Source organism: Mirounga leonina, unplaced genomic scaffold (assembly GCF_011800145.1).
Source record: "Mirounga leonina isolate KUSES-001 unplaced genomic scaffold, KU_Mleo_1.0 Mir_168, whole genome shotgun sequence".
NCBI lineage: Eukaryota > Metazoa > Chordata > Mammalia > Carnivora > Phocidae > Mirounga > Mirounga leonina.
This window is the reverse complement of record NW_023270426.1, coordinates 41933621-41951518: the sequence shown is the minus strand read 5'-3', so window position 1 is coordinate 41951518 and position 17898 is coordinate 41933621. Positions and strand designations below refer to the sequence as shown.

Sequence of the window (17898 nt, the reverse complement as noted above, 5' to 3'; positions counted from 1 at the left end):
GAATTCTGAGGAAAAGGAGAACAGAGAACAAGGGCAGGGGGTAAAGAAGGGCATACTGGTGAATAAAAAGCCACAGGGGGGGAAAAAAGCCACAGAGATCCCCCCCCAGGACAGACTTCACTCCCCCTCCCCAAACCAGGAGGACACTGTGCTGGGAAGCTGAAGCTCTTCTGCTGGATTATGTCCCCAAAAGAAGGCTGCCTGCTGCAGCACCCAGCGGAAGAGTGGGGGAGGGCAGCAGGGAGGGAGCGGCCGGGTGGGGGGCGGGCATAAGGGAAGGAAGCACTTAGCTGAGCAGATGGTGAAGAGTGAAGGAGCTGTATTTGTATATTTAGAGAGATGGACAGGGCTGAGGAGCTTGTAAACTGAAAAGCAAATGTCCTAAACTTAATTATTTTTAAAAAAGAAAGATGTCCTTGCTATCCCTACCCTACACCCAACTTGTTAATAACTTAGTTCTTTTTCTTTTCCTCTTCTTCTTCTTCTTCCTTTTTTTGGGGGGTGCATTTTATTAATACTTTGCTCTTACTTGAGAGAGGTCAGTGATCTCACTGGGCTGAGGCGTGACATGGACGCACCTGTACCCAGAAGGATGGCCAGAACTTCTGCTGACCCCAGACCCACCCTGCCAGGTAATGCTAGTGCCATTCTGAAGTCTGGCTTGCCATTATCCCCTGTGCAATAACCCAGGTCGAGGATCCCAGTGCTGTGTATAGCCTGGGACTTTACTTCTAACTCTATGACCTAGAGATCAGGGTCCATAGACATAGAAGGCATGCCATTCCTCAGCGTAATGAAGGAGTCAGGACCCCTAGGGCCTCCAGGCTTGCAAGGTGCTGCATCTGCTGAATTTTGAGGTAGGTTATTGGGATGGCCAAGTGTGCCTTCTTCTGGAACACCAACATCTTTTGGGAAGTTCCTCTGCCTCCACTGGGACCATGGTAAGGAAATGGCACCTACTCCCATGACCCACTGTAGGTTTGTGTGACATCAAATCAGGCTCCACTGAAAGACATGCTGGTTCCCATGGTATTCAGGTCATATGGTTGGAGTGAGAAGTGGCTGGGTCATTCCCACTGGGCTGAGGGTTGGCATTAGAACATGCAATTTGAGGATTTCGTGTATTAATGCCCATTCCTGGCGTGCTATTCACAGATGGCAAGTTGGGTGTAAGAGTTAGAGGGGAGTTGTCATGTGAATCAACAGCAGTCTTGATGGTATGATGGTACAAGCAGGCATTGCCAACTTGGATATTCAACACATCATAATGGAGAGCAGGTTTGGGAAAGGACAGGCTCTGGAGGCAAGCTGTACCAGAGAAGACATCTGGATACTCACAGAAGCAGAACAAGCAGAGCAGCAGCAGACCCTAAGATGGGACTATTTAATCAAAGTACCAAAGTACCCACCATCAGGCCCACCACATACGGTGGAATCTGGAGAAGCTTGAGGTTCCCCAATGGCAAGTTCGGCACTGACGACTGGACTGCACATGGTGGGAGGTTTCAGAGAAATATACGAGCAGAATGCACATGGTGGCTTGCCAGAGATTTATTCATGGGCTTCTGCCTTGGTTGTGTCAAACTGGGGGAGCTGTGTGTAGAAGCTAATGGGGTTTCTAGAAGAACCAACAAGTAGCAATGACTATGACAAAGCTGGCCATTAGCCCTTTGGTGGGTCTGACTGGCTCTCTGAGATTTTGCAAAAACGATTATTGCCTCCTGGACCTTGAGACACAGGAAGGAATGGCCCAAGGCCCATGCCTTCCTCCTGCAGGGTACCCACCATATGGCAGGGAAACCATCCTCTGCTAAGCAGGCAGCATCTTGGAGCCACCTGAGTGTAACTCATCATCTCTCCAGGGCACACCAAGCCTCTCATCTTTTAAGGTATCACGTTTGTTGGATCTTGTGTTGACATTTAAGTTCACATCTCTCTTCATGGCATTAAGGCCCATCCCAAACTCAAAGCCCAACCAGTGCCCATCTGTGGGGCATTGCTTTTAGAAAGTCATCGCTGGAAATGGAAAATGGAAATGTTCACTGAGAGCCGGGGATCATCCTGGTTATCTCCATGCTGGGCCTGATGCCTGCCATGCTTATCCCAGGGAGAAGGCCTGGGCATTCTTTTGCCAAATGCTGTTGAAACCTCTCCACAGACAACTCTGGGGATTTTGGAAGTGCTCCCCTCAGTCTAGACCACCGAAGATGGCTTGGCCAGGAGAGAAGTTTCAGTCATCTAGGATTTTTTTTTTTTTAAAGATTTTATTTATTTATCTGACAGAGAGAGACACAGCGAGAGAGGGAACACAAGCAGGGGGAGTGGGAGAGGGAGAAGCAGGCTCCACGCAGAGCAGGGAGCCCGATGTGGGACTCGATCCCAGGACCCTGGGATCATGACCTGAGCCGAAAGCAGTCGCTTAACCAACTGAGCCACCCAGGCGCCCCAAGTCATCTAGGATTTTTGCCCTATTGTCTGGCCCAATGACTCCAGAAAGACCAGGTCTAGGTGCACAACTGGGGATATCTGTCCTTTCCATTGTTGAGCTTATCATTCCTGCAAATCCAAGGAGGCCTATCTGCCCCCTGGCATGTTGGGGTTGAGGGTAATCGCCCTAGGGACAGAGAATGTGGCATACCAATACTATCAGGAGATGGCTCTTCTTGCCCAGGTACCTAGCTTTCATCAGGAGTCATCTGCTATCAGAGGAGAGCCCCCTAGATCAATTTGCAAGTCCATGTTAATAAACAGTCATACCTGGGGAGAGTACTGTGGTACTGATTCCTCTACTACTCTTTATAAAAATGCCTCCTGTCATTTCAGCCAAAACTCTTTGTTCAGGAACTATATGATCTGGGTGGTTGGATCCTAGGGGCCCACAAGGGAGTTTGTTGAAGGTAGAACCACTTCAACTGGAGAAAAGGACACATGTCTGTATCCTATAAGGACAAGCAGAGCCCCCACATCTGTCTGGGGCCCAAGTCCCTTACCTAGGCGTTGGTACTGAATCATCATGACCTGTATAAACCGTTATGGTTACTTGGGAGTTCCGTGTAACACCCCAGCATTCTGCATTGTTTGTGCTATGTGAATACTTTCTCATTAGGTAAAAGCATATGCCGGATATTTCTGAGAGTTTGAAAGGAAAGCTACTGATGTTTCAGCTGCTCATGAAACAGTCTATCTGGATTCTCTCCCAGGGTGGGGGGATCTCCACCCAACATTAGTGGAAGGGCTGAAGGGAGAAGGGGGAGGAGATATAGGGATTTTCCAAAGAGCTATTTCCCTGGTAGGAGACAGAGGAAACTGCTTGGTTTGGGGGCATCAAATTTATTTGTCCCAATACCATGTAGGAGCAGTGAAATATAGCTGGCCAGGCTACATTCTACAGAAGGAATCAGTTTGTTTTCTCCCCCAGGCCTGTCCTAGGCCAGGAGACACATGGGAGCAGCTGGTCTGGGGGCTGATGCCAGAATGCAGAGTCATGGGCAGTTGGCATTCAGAGAGGAATTATGGCCCTGGTTGGCTGGAAGTGGGGGCTGTTGTAGGAGAGGTTTTAGATCATTCCAAAGGCAGTTATCTGTGTGTTCAGAGGGGCTTTGGTTCTCTCTCTGTCTTGCTGCTAGGGATGTCCTGGATTTGGAAAGGAGTGGCAGTTTCAACTTGACCCTCAGTGCAGCTTCTGCAGTCTGTAAACATATGTACCATTTGGGCTAACATCCTCTGAGCAGGTGTGGGATTTGGACAAGTCTGACTGTGGGAAAGTCTGGAAGACCTGTGGGTCATGGAATTTGATAGGCTCATCACTGTGCTAAGAATCCTGGGACTTCCTGTGGTCAGCATAATTACTTTCTTTAGTCCTGGGAGCTCTCTGACCAAAGGAGGGGATGAAAATATCTTGCTCCCTTGGCACCATTTCCAGTTCCATTCTTCAGGCCCATGATCTCATCTGACCCAAGGAGTGCTTGAGGGGTATGGTTCCCACTCTTGGGAGTCACAAGGAGAAGGGGGAAGGAGACTGGGATTAACTGGCTAGTTTCCATGTTTACTCTGCATAGAGAACTTAGGAACCAGGTGGGGCTTTGCAGAAAGGGACATCACTGTAGGAGGTATGCCCATTACCTCCCACTCTACCTTGGGTTTTGACTCTCTTTCGTGATGGGGAATTTCCCTCTTTAGGGTTACTGGAATGGACCGAACCCCTGAGCTTGCTGTCACAAACAGGAACAGGCTCTCTGAGTTCTTCTCAGATGGCAGCAGAAACAGCTGTGTAATAGTAACCTGATGCTTTCTGCGTGTGTCCCCTCATGCTGGCCACCTGAATGCCTTGTTCCTCTTTGTTCTTCTGTGCACTGAAGTTGGGTCTTGCAGCTACACCATTCTCTAGGTAAGCCTCCTGCTGCCAGAGGAGAACCTTGTATCTCGAAGGCACAACAATACAGAGAGCTTGCTGATCCTGGAGCTCAGGGGTCCAGGAATCATTCTCAAAGGCAATCCACACCTTTCAGGACATTCGATTTCTTCTTTTTCTATAATGGGACACAGAAGAACTTTCCAAGATCATCTCCCACTCCCAAACAAAAGTGAAAATCAGGGCGCCTGGGTGGCTCAGTTGGTTAAGCGACTGCCTTCGGCTCAGGTCATGATCCTGGAGTCCCTGGATCGAGTCCCGCATCGGGCTCCCTGCTAGGCAGGGAGTCTGTTTCTCCCTCTGACCCTCCCTCCTCTCTCTCATTCTCTCTCTCACAAATAAATAAATAAAATCTTTTAAAAAAAAAATTAAAAAAAAAAGTGAAAATCAGGCTGACATCAGTTAGTTCCATGTTCAGTCTCTGGATGTGGAGTGAGGGCAGGGAAAGGGGAGCTGGCTTTGGTCCATGGCCTAGCCAGCTGCTAGGCTGGGCAGCCCCTCTTCTCCTAGCCCCTGCAGCTCTTAAAGTGTTTTAACCACTGGAAGGGATCATGTAAATGAAGCATATAAGAAATGAGGTTGGGGGCATCTGGGTGACTCAGTCAGTTAAGCATCTGACTCTTGGTTTCAGCTCAGGTCATGATCTCAGTGTCATGAGATCGAGCCCTGCCTCAGTCTCCCCACTCAGCTAGGAGTCTGCTTGTGATTCTCTCCCTCTGTCCCTCCCCCCACTTGCATGAGCTCTGGCACGTGCATGCTCTCTCTCTCTCATTCTATAAAATAAAGAAACAAATCTTAAAAAAAAAAAGAAATGAGCTTGGAGAGGCAAGTTGGGACAAAATTTACAGTGTTTTGGTAGGGAGTGAGGAACTACCAAAGATTACTACTGCACGTGAGAGTGACATGATCATGACTTGGCTTCAGAGTGATTCACTCTCCTATTATTGTTTAAAGGAAAAAGAGATTCTTTTGGATGCAAGCAAGAGAAAACCAAATCAAGATGGCTTCGCTGATAGAGATTATCTCATAACAGGAAGTCCATATCTATAAAGAGAGACTTGATTGTCTTTTACAAAGCAATGGTGATATTTGAAACCAAGGGATTGGCTGAGGGTGTCAAGAGAGGACACAGACAAAACAACAACAAAAAAGTGACCAATAACAGAAGTTCAGAGAACGCCAAAGAGGAAAGCTAGGAGGCAGAAAAAAAATTGAGTCCTTATTATCCAATTTTTTGCCATCTCTATTTTAACACAAGAGTTCACCTCTACCCCCTCAATGATTATTTTTAAATGAAAGTGATTTATTTAAATGAAATGAAAAAGACAGTCTGTCAGGAATATTACATTCTCATTTCATAAAGCCAGTTTATCCAAGCCTAAGGATAACCACAGGTCCTTCCTCCATAGACAAGCCTTCCAATCCATTTCTAAATAATTTTATTTACTGTTACCAAAAGTAACTAGAATATTCATCCCTAGGGGCCATTTGTCACCTTATGAGAAGTTTCTGCATGTATATAGGGAGCACCTACTGAAATTCATAGAGAAACTGAGTAACCCACAGTGCAGTGTCCCACTGAAAACAGGAAAGGTGCTGTTTCACAGATGTGCTACAGTTGTCTGCAGCTAGGCTGGGCACTCAGCCAGAGGCTCAGATATGAATGCCCAAGTCAGGGACAACTCTTCATGTATCCTGGCAGATCATCCTCTAAGACGTGATTATAATCACCATGAGATTCTATTTTGCACAGCAGGATAAAGGGATATGGACTTAATATTACAAAATGAAAAGGCTATTTGCCCTCTTCCGTTTTTTTTGAGAGAGAGAGAGAGAGAGAGAGGTGGTGGGGTGAGGAGAGGGAGAGGATGAGAGAGACTCTTAAGCAGGTTCCACACCCAGTGCAAAGCCTGATTCGGAGCTCGATCTCATGACCCTGAGATCATGATCCGAGCCGAAATCAAGAGTCAGACACTTAACCGACTGAGCCACCCAGTTGCCCCATGCCCTCTTTCACTTCCAAGCTAGCTCAGTTAGGACATCACTTCTATCATTCTTGTGACCACTTGAGGTATATGTGCCAACCCCCAGACAAGGCAGACATCACTCAGCACTCTGCCACCTGTTTCCTCATCAACAGACCAAAATGGCCCCTCACAGGAAACACACACTAATGATTCCAGGGGAACCAAAGGGGATGATGAACCTCTGTAGATGATGAAGTCGATGTTAGGCAACCAGCTCTTGCCAAATGATTCCAAGGTTCACACCTAAGGACTCAACTCCTTGCCCTTGGGCAGATGTGCTTTTGCCACAGAAAATAACGAAAACTATCTAACTTGAATTCAACAGTGCTATATTCTGTAAAATGATATCAGAGCTTTTAATTTAGAAAGGCCAATTGTGTAATTTTTAAATTAATCCCTCAGATACTATACACTTCTTAAGCAGATCTGAATGAATGAAAGAATAAGTAAACATGCACAGACATGTAGCTATAGATAGTTAACGTTTATTAGTTAACTAGTGACCTGGACAGGCTGAGCAGCAATCTTCAAGACTGTAAAGGAAAGCTGCTAATTAACAGAACCTAAAACACCCCATACTCTTCTGGAACAATGTGTCCACAGACATTTGCCTCACAGAGCTAGCTGGCTCTTCCAACCATGATGGCTCTTCCAACCATGTCTTTAAACTGTGCTGTTACAATATGCATACAATTCAATGCATTCAGTAATTAGTTCTCAGCATCTTGTGAACTGAGGACCTATTCCCAGAATGATTTAGTACAGTTTCCTCTAAAGTTCATGCTAAAATAAGGAATAATTAGGCTCAGAAGGGTTTTACTTAAAACCTTGTGCCTCTACTTATCTAAAATGGCAGTGTTAATTAGGCTTCTCATAAATTTCCCTGCCACACTTCACTCTGAGGATCACACACCTCAGGTGTTCCCTCAGGGTCTGGCACGGTGCTGAAAACCCATTGAGGTGGGAGCTGCTCTGTCTGGAATTCCTTGAAATATGTTATTCACTTAGAGACACAAGGTTCTTGTATGGCAATGTAGTCAATGGTGGTTTTTGCCCTAACCACATATCCAAGTCAATCTGTTGGGAGTTAAAAAAAAAAAAAAATTGGTCTAAGCAGAGATACAGCAAATGCTCTCCATGGACCGGGTGATGGCCTGTGAAATGTCACTAGTGCACGGAGTGATATGTACAGAAGTTGGGAGTAAACACTGAGAAACTGTTATAGCAATCCGATGGAGTAATGTTTTATCCAATAAATTTAATATTTTTTAAATGGGGATTATATTTTATGTGTCACGTTTTTCTGTTTCATTTTCATTATAGTTCATCTTCTGGTAGTTGATTTTTCTTTCTGCTTATAGATCATATTTCCTATTTCTTTGCATACCTGGTAATTTTTTAATTGGATTGTGGAGAGTGTGAATTTCCACTGCTGGGTGCTGGCATTAGTCATATTCCTTTACACAGCAGTCAACTTTGTTCTGAAATACAGGTACGTTACCACAGATCAGTTTGATCTTCTCAAGGTGTGCTTTTGGGCTGCCTCCAAGCAGGTCTCACCTTGTTTGTTTCCCTTCTGTGAAAGGATCATACTCCTAAAAGGACTTTCGTCCAATATCTGAAAACCACTGTTTCATATATTTTGCTGGTTTCCTAATCATTTAAGGTGGAAGGGTAAATCAAGCCCTATTACTTCATTATGGCTAGAAACAGATGTCCTAGGACTTAACATCCTTCATTTTGGCATCCAGTAATTCACAGATAGGTAATTTTACTGTATTTTATAAAAATATCAATTTATAATGGAAGTGAAGTTAAAAAATGAAACAAAGCAAAACAACCAAGAAACCCAAACAACTCAATTTAAAAATGAGCAAAGGACTCAGATAGACATTTCACAAAAGAAGATCCCCAAATGGCCAATGACCACATGAAAAGATGCTCAAAATCACTGATCATTAGAAAAAGTGCAAATCAAAACCACAATAATATACCTACCTCATACTCACTGGGATGGCTACTATCAAAAACAACACCAAACAGAAGCCCCCAGAAAATAACACATCTTGGCAAGGGAAAAATCAGAACCCGCATCCTCCATCCCTAATGGTGAAGTAGTACAGACTCTATAGAAAACAGTATGGTGGTTCCTCAAATAATGAAAAACAAAATTAGCACATGATCCAACAACTTCACTGGATTGAAAGAACTGAAAGCCGCGACTCAAACAGATACTTGTACACCCATATTCAAAGCAGTATTATTCACAATAGCTAAAAGGTGGAAGCCACACAAGTGTCCACTGATGAATGAATGGATTGAAACGTGTGGTATCCATACAACGTAATGTTATTCAGCTTTCAAAGAGAGGGAATTCTGGCATATGCCACAGCCTGAACGAACCTTGAAGACATCGTGCTAAGTGAAATAAGCCACTCAAGAAAGGACAAATACTGTATGATTCCACTTACATGAGGCACTTAGCATAGTCAAACTGGGGGAGTCAAAAAGTAGAAGTGGGGTGGCCAGGGGCTGGGGGAAGAGGAGAATGGAGAATTATTGTTTAACAGGTACAGAGTTTCAGTTTGGGCAAACGAAACATGTTCTAGAGATGGTAGTGATAGTTGCACAACAATGTCCTTGAACGTACGGTGAATGTACTTCATGACCCTGAACTGTATACTTACAGATGGCAAAAGGGTAAATTTCAGATGATGTGTATTTTATCCCCAAAAAATTATATTTAAAAGCAAAACAAAATCAACAGCTACTGGATCTTTTCCCAGGTAGCCTGAGAATCACTCATCTATAGAGGCTGGCGGTAGGAAAAGGCCTAAGTGAGGGGGAGTCTGATGAGCTTTCTACCCACGATCAAAGATGACAAACAAGCCTTTCATGCCACGCAGGGACCACCCAGCCAGGGAAATGGGAAGGTCTAAGGACGTCAGACCTATAGAACCTACCATGGTGGCTATTTTTCTATCATCTGTTTTCCTACTTAATTAGCAGCGAAATCTTTAACAATGGTCTATGTGGTGGGCTTCACGCACAGTGAGGAAAGTAGGATCTGGGAGGCTTATTGTCTTCCGCAGTGAGTCTGGGGGACAGACCTCAAGAAGTTGGGGCGGTAGCAGCTGCTCTGAAGACAGACAAAAGCAATTAAGTCTCTGTGTTCTGAAGGGAGGAAGAAGAACAATACTGGCCCAAGACATATTGTTTATCCTAAAAAGAGAATGTTATTAATAATATGTATAACATGCTCCCATTCCTACATATTAGGAAAATAAATATATATAGGAAATACATATATTAGGAAAGTATATATGTATTTAATAGAAAATATGCTGGAAGGAAATAAACCAAAATATGAACATTGGTTATATCTGTGTAATCAGATCATGGATTATTTTTACTTTCTCTCTGCAAGTTTTTTTTATCACCTGTTGTCTTCACAGTGGGTAGGTAAAACTCTTCTATAATCGGGGCAAGAAAGCAATTTTTATTTAGAAATTAGAGAAGGACTGAAGGGAGATGTTATGTGGCCCAGATGTGAGGTACATTTAATTTTCTTTTTGGAGATTTATGTATAAATTAGTCTATGTTTCATTATTTCTCATTCCACTTTTGTTTTTAACATTAGAGATCTAACCAGCAGTTTGTGCATTAAGGTAACAATGCTTATCGTTTTATGTGCTAGAAATGCATTTCATTCATCTAGGTCAGATAAGATTAGAGTAATTAAGGTCACTGGACTTTGTCATTTAACAAATCCTTAAATCCAACTCTAATCTCATTCATCAATGCCACAAACGAAGGGGTTAATTGCTAACATACAGTGTGTCCCACCCAGACACTAATGTTATAATATTAAATGTTATTAATGTATTGCTTTGTATCTTTAGACAAGGGCTGATGTATTCACTACTCTAAGAGTTAGAGATTTATTAGTTCTGAAGAGGTTATCCCTGGGGTAACTCATTATCCCTTGTGCAAGCACAGAATGTTCTGTGACAGGAGAATGTCTAAGATGAAACAACCCAATTAATCAAGATGGGGCATGCATGTGGTGGTTTTGCAATATGAATCCACGCTGTCAACTCTCGAATTGTCACCGTGCCGCCCTGTGGCTGAGGCCATGCCCCCGCTAGCAGGCTAGCCGCCGACGCGGAGAGGGGGATCCTGCTTGCCTGTTGCCACATCAGACTCCTGCTCAGTCGCCTCGCTGCAGCTCTGACTATCATGAGGCTTTACGATTCTCCTGCACCAAACCTTTCACCACTTTAAAAAGGAGATAATCGGACTGATTTGAGGCTTAATCCATCTCTCCCTTCCTTGATCCCTCCCTGCCGCCCCCCACCCCCGCCTCGTCTCTCTCTTTTCCTTTCTCCAATTCTGACAAAGGTGCTAAGGAGGAGTTAAAGTTCCTAAAGGGCAGTCTCGAAGGATCAGCCTCCAAATAAATGTGTTATCTCAAAATGTGGAATCCTCTGAGGCCATTAAAAATGATGTCGTAAAAAGTTTTTGCACACACAGGAATGTGTTCACTTCACGCTGTTATTGTGAAAAGAGCGGCTTACGGATGTAACGCTATGAACATAGCAGATGACTCCAATTTTGTAAACTAAAATGATGCGGAGAGTCTCCGTCTATTATAAAAGATGAGAAGGAGTAAAAGGCCTAATATCAACATTTGAGGGGGAGAGGAAAGCTTTGCTGGGTTGTGTTTCTTCGTTTGTTTGATGCCTATATATTTTTCTCCATTTTCCAAATATTATAAAGGAGAAATATATCACTTTCTAAAAAAAATTAAAAAAGACTCCCAATAAATTTTACTTTTAGGGTTATTCTCTAAACCAGGGATAGAGCAGAGTCTATTTCTTGCTACCAATTCCAATGCAACAGCAATTTTCCTGTAAATCTTGATCTTGTCATGTTGGCATGAGGCTCAAACAGAAATTGCTCAAACGTGCCACCTTTTTCTCAAACTAAAATCTTATATATACCTTGACCCTCTTTATCACAAAATCAGAAAACCCATCCAGAAACGGAGGGGCGGGGGGGGGGGGGGGGCATTGTCCAAATCAGTTCTGCTTTTTCCTCAAAACTCTACAGGAAGATTTCATAAAGAGGCTGCCTTGGGCCCAGGGGTCACTTCCTTTGGGAATGCTTTCCTCTCTCCTCACCCTGACACCAGGAAGGAAAACAAAACAAAACAAAAACAAACAAACAATAATTGGCATTGTTACTGTGCTCAGAGCTTTGAAAGTACTTTCACACATAGTAAGAAGGATGCAAAGAGAAACTCTTTCCTGAGTAGTCTGATGCCCTGCTGACAGACACGTCCCCTCAGTGAGTACATTGTAACTGGGGTCCCAGGTGGCAGCACGGGGACCCGCAGAGGCATGGGATAAGGGAGCTGACCCTTAGAGCTGATGTCAGCCAGCCCCTATTCTGATCATTTTACACATGGCATGCAGCCCTCGTGGCGACGCCGGGAGGAAGGTAGCATTATCTGTATCGGGGGTCAGCAAACTACAGCGCATGGGCCAAATGTGGCCCACAGCTTGTGACTGTGAATAAAGTTGTATTGGAACATAGCCACACCCATTTGTTTACTGTCTGTGGCTGCTTTCCTGCTACAACCACGGCACTGAGTAGTAGTTGCAACAGAGGCGATTTTCCTACAATGCCTAAACTAGTATTTGGCCCTTTATAGAACATATTTGTCGACCCCGATCTACTGATACCTATGAAGAAGGCTCAAGGCCCCTGAGCCACTGACTGGCAGGACCAAGACGTAAACATGCATCTATCTTACTTCAGGCCCACATGCTTTTCATTTCTCCAAACCAGAACTTCAAGAGTAAGACCCTAGCTTCCTCTGAAGCATATCATACCAGTGGCACCTTACAAGCTGAGAAAGAGGACACATGGAAAACTGTGCTATTATTTTTAAGACACATTAAGAAACATAGTAACTATTGGATTCCTTAAGTGAAAGAATACTTCACTGTAACTTACCTCTTGTTTTTCAACTTTTAACTCTACAATGAAAATTATAAGCCAGAAAATTAAAAAAAAAAAAAACCCTAGTGAAATTTTACAGGCAAAATTGGCATTAGATTTCATTGTATAGCTTTCACAGAAAAAAAAAGACCCTAAAAATACATAATGTGTTCCTTTAGTGTGATATGGTACCATCTGTCTGAACTTGCTAGCTTCTTCCCAGCCTAGATAGGAAGGGGTAGGGAAACATGTGCCTAAAGTAAGAGTCTAATCTAGTCTTCGTTTTTAGCATGGCTTTTGTTTTAAATGTCAGTGTCTCTTTCAAAACTCCTTTTGCTAACTTCTTAACCACTCAGTCACCTGGGGCATAGCAGACACTTTCTGTAGGGGCTTGATGGAAGAAACTACTAACTCTTACTTGCTCACACTACCTTACCCACTGGTAACACAAAGGTACGAGGCATGAAAAACAGACCAGAGAAGGGTGGGATGCTGGCTCCATTCCCTCTGGCAGCAGCAAATGTAGGAAAGGGAGCATCTCCCCAAGACCTCATCTTTCTTAGAGTCCAGCAGCTGAGTGGAGGAAAAGTAAGGAAAATCCTAGAGGACTGTCCTTGGCATGTCCTCACCTGTGGTGGGAAGGATCTGGTTCATCTTGCCTCTTCCTGAGGATCCCCAAGGAGTACGTCATGACTCTGGGAAAAGGCAATTCCTCAATGTTTACAAGAATGCATGGAGATTCAACCATCTTCTGGGAGCAGCTAGCAGGGGCAGAATGAATATAGAGGGTGTCAAGTGATATCCTTAGCATGGAAAAAGAAAGGAGGGAGATGAAAACAAGGGGGTGGAAGTAAGAAGAGTAAAATAATCTGAAGCCTATAAAATCTTAAATGAGAGTTCTCAGAGGAAGCTACTATCATACAAGGAAAATGGCCTCAGTTGCCATTCTAACTATACATTAAGGAAGAGTCAGTACAAGAACTAAGTGGAAAGAGGTTCCCTTCGATGTCCTTTTAAAAAGCTATACCAACAGGCGCCTGGGTGGCTCAGTTGGTTAAGCAACTGCCTTCGGCTCAGGTCATGATCCTGGAGTCCCGGGATCGAGTCCCACATCAGGCTCCCTGCTCAGCAGGGAGTCTGCTTCTCCCTCTGACCTTCCTCCTTCTCATTCTCTCTCTCTCAAATAAATAAATAAAATCTTAAAAAAAAAAAAAAGCTTATACCAAAGTATAACTGACATACATTAAACTTTCCATATTTAAAACAGAGTTTGATAGCTCTGATGTATGTTTACATGGATGGAACCAGCACCACAACCAGGATGGTGAACATATCCATCACCAGCAGAAGCTGATTCATACCTGTCTGTAAACTCTCCTTCCCAATTCTTCACTCCCACCTCCAGGCGACCATCCACCTGGCAGACTGTTAGTCTGCATTTTCTAAATGTTAATGTAAAGGAACATACCATTTTTATCTGGCTTTTTACACCCAGCATATTTTGAGATTCATCCATATTATATTTTATAATGTAGCTTTATGCCTTTTTATTGCTGAGTAATATTCCAGCACACAGATAAGCCACAGTTCACTTATCTGTTTACCTACTAATGGGCATTTCAGTCATTTCTAGTTTTGGCTATGATCACTTAACGCTTAAATCTCTGTAGGACGTGCTTTCATCTCTCTTGGGTAAACATGAGTTGAGAGGATGGAGCATACAGTACATGTTTGTTTAAATTTCAAAGAAACCATTAAACTTTTCCAAAGCAGTTGTACCATTTTACATTCCTACCAGTAGTGCATGAGATTCCAGTTGCTTCAAATCCTTACCAACCCTTTGTATGGTTACTCTTTTTAATTTTAGTCATTCTAATAGGTGTGTACTGGTGTTGTCTTATGTTTTCAATTTACATTTCCCTAGTGACAAATGATGCTGAATATCTTTTTCATGTACTTATGTGCCCTCTGTATACCTTCTTCGGTGAAGGGTCTGTTCAGATCTTTTGCCCACTGTTTAGCTAGGTCTTTCATTTTCTTATTATTGAGTTTGGTGAGTGCTTTAAGTATTCTGCATATAAGTCCTTTATCAGATATAGATTTGCACATATTTTCTCCCAGTGTGTGACTTGTTTTTCACTATTTTAACAGTGTCTTCCAAGAGCATAAGTTTTTCATTTTAATGAAATCCAACTTACCAGTTTCTTTTAAGCACCGTGTTTTGGTGTCACAGCTAAGCAATCTCTGACTAACTCAAAGTCACAAGGGTTTCTACTTGTGTTTTCTTCTAGAAGTTTTATAATTTTAGGTTTTGTGGTTAAGTCTGTGATCCATTTTGAGTTTCTGTTTGTATATGATGTGAGTTGTGGATTGAATTTATTTATTTCTTTGTATATGAATATCCAATTTTTGAAAAGCTACTCTTTACACTAAATTGCCATTAAACTTTGTCAAAAATCAGCTGTCCATATATATGGTGGATCTATTTCCATGCTCTCTGTCCTGTTCCATTGATCTGCATTTGTCAATCTATACCAATAACTCAGCACTTTGATTACCATAGCTTTATATTAAGTCTTAAAATGTGATTGTTAGTCTCCCAACTTTGTGCTTTTTGTCAAAGTTGTTTTGTCTATGTTACATCCTTTGCATTTACATGTGAGTTTTTTTAGTATAGCTGACACACAATGTTACATTAGCTTCACGTGTAACCTAGTGATTCGACAACTTTATGTTATGCTATGCTCGCCCCAAGTATAACTACCATCTGTCACCATATAACGCTATTACAATACTATCAACTATATTCTCTGTGCTGTACCTTTCATCCCCATGACTTATTCTATAACTGGAAGCCTGTATCTCTCACTCTCGTTCACCCATTTTGCCTATCCCCCCCATTTCCCTCCCCTCTGGCAATCATCAGATTGTTCTCTGTATTTATAGGTCTGATTCTGCTTTTCATTTGTTTGCTTATTCATTTGTTTTGTTTTTTAGATTCCACATATAAGTGAAATCATACGGTATTTGTTTTTCTCTGACTGACTTACTTCACTAAGCATAATACCCTCTAGGTCCATCCACATTGTCATAAATGGCAAGATCTCATCCTTTTTTATGGCCAAGTAATAGTGCATTGTATGTATGTATGTGTGTGTGTGTGTATATATATATACCTCCGTGTGTTTCACCATTGAAATGGTTTAATATATATATATATATCCCACATCTTCTTTATCCATTTATCTATCGATAGGACTTGGGCTACTTCCACATTTTGGCTATTGCAAATAATGCTGCCCTAAACATAGGGGTGCATATATCTTTTCTTCAAATTAGTGTTTTTGTTTCTTTTGGGTAAATTGCCCAATAGTGAAATTACTGGGTCATATGGCATTTCTATTTTTAACATTTTGAGAAACCTCCATACTGCTTTCCATAGTGGCTACACCAATTTACCCTCCCATCAACAGTGCACCAGGGTTCCCACTTCTCCACATCCTCACCAATACTTGCTATTTCTTGTCTTTTTGATTCTAGCCATTCTGACAGGTGTAAGCTAGTATTTCACTGTGGTTTTGATTTCCCTAATGATTGGTGATGTTGAGCCTCTTTTCATGTGTCTATTGGCCATCTGTATGTCTTCCTTAGAAAAATGTCTATTCAGGTCCTCCAACAATTTTTAAATCAGATTATTTGGGGTTTTTTGGGTGTTGTGTTGCATAAATTCTTCATACATTCTGCATATTAAACCCTTATCAGATACATTATTTGTAAATATCTTCTCCCATTCATTAGGTTGCCTTTTCACTTTGTTGATGGTTTCCTTCATAGTGCAGAAGCTTTTTATTTTGGTGTAATCCCAGTAGCTTGTTTTTGCTTTTGTTTCCCTTGCCTGAGAAGACATCTATAAAAATGTTGCTATGGCCAATGTCAAAGAAATTACTGCCTGTGTTCTCTTCCAGGAGTTTTATGGCTTCAGGTCTCACATTTAGGTCTTTAATCCATTTTGAATTTATTTTTGTGTATGGTGTATGAAGTGGTCTAGTTTCATTCTTTTGCATGTGGCTATCTAGTTTTTCCAACACCATTAATTAGAGACTGTATTTTTCCCATTGTATATTCTTGCCTCCTATGTCATAAATTAATTGATCAGAAAAGCATGGGTTTATTTCTAGGCTCTCTTTTTGGTATATGTGAATTTTAGATTTAGCTTGCTAACTACTGAGATTTTGATTAGGATTGCATTGCATCTACAGATCAATTTAGGAACAACTGGTATCTTAACAATACTGAGTAGTTGACTCATGAATGTGATGTATCTATCCATCTACTTAAGTGTTCTTTAATTCTCTCAGCATAGTGTTACAGTTTTCAGTATGCAGCTCTTTCTCATCTTTTGTCAGATTTATCCCTAAATATTTCATTTTTTGGTGCTATTTATTGAAATGTTTTACTTAAATTTCTGATTGTTCCTTGCTAGTATATGGAAATAGAATAGAATGTTTTATATTGATCTTGTATCCTGCCAGCTTTCTTCCTTTTTTTTAAAGATTTTATTTCTTTATTTGAGAGTGAGCAAGCAAGAGAGCATGAGCAAGGAGAGGAGCAGAGGGAGGAGCAGAGGGAGAGGGAGAAGCAGACTCCCTGCTGAGCAGGGAGCCCAAAGTGGAGCTCAGATCCTGGGACTCCAAGATCATGACCTGAGCCGAAGGCAGACACCTAACCAACTGAGCCACCCAGGCACCCCAGATCCCACAACCTTTCTAAACTTGTTAGTCCTAACAGCTTTTATTTTTGTTTGGATTCTATCTGCTTTTCTAGATAGTTTCTCATGTTGTCTGTGAATACTGACAGATTCCTTCTTCCTTTTTAACCTGGATGACTTATTCAATCATTCATTCATTCATTCATGCATTCATTCACTGATTTCTGGTCTTACTGCACTGTTTAGAACCTCCAGTAAAATGTGGAATGGAATGATGAACAGACATCCTTGATGTTTTCCTGATCTTATTCCTATAGATTATCTTTAAAAGCACTTTTTAAAGTAGAAAGAAGGAAAATGCAAGAAGCAGGCTAATACCATTCAAGTAAAAAGTGAAGAGGGAAAAAAAGACTAGGGCAAGGGAAGAACCAGCAGATGGGGGCTGGGTTTAAGCAGATTCTGTGGACAGGTCAGGCAGTGTTTCAGTCTTGGGAGAATCTGATTAGGTAAGCAGCATTTGTAATCTCCATAGCTAGACATCAGTGCAGGCAAGCTGGAAGACAGATGACCACAACCTGACACCCCTAGTGATCAGGGATTTGTCCCTCCCATGCACTCTGTACCATAATAGTGGAAAGCACATTTTAATACTCACGGTAATAATTTATTTATCAGCCTGTAAGACTGAAAATATGCCTCAAGTGAAATATCCTTCATTACAATCTCTAGGTTGCTAGGATCTGACC

The 17898-nt window shown here is 42.2% G+C and overlaps 1 pseudogene; it reads right to left on the bottom strand.

Moving 5' to 3' along the window:
* Positions 1-466: 466 nt before the first annotated feature.
* LOC118017131 lies at positions 467-4147 on the bottom strand (annotated as a pseudogene).
* Positions 4148-17898: the final 13751 nt, after the last annotated feature.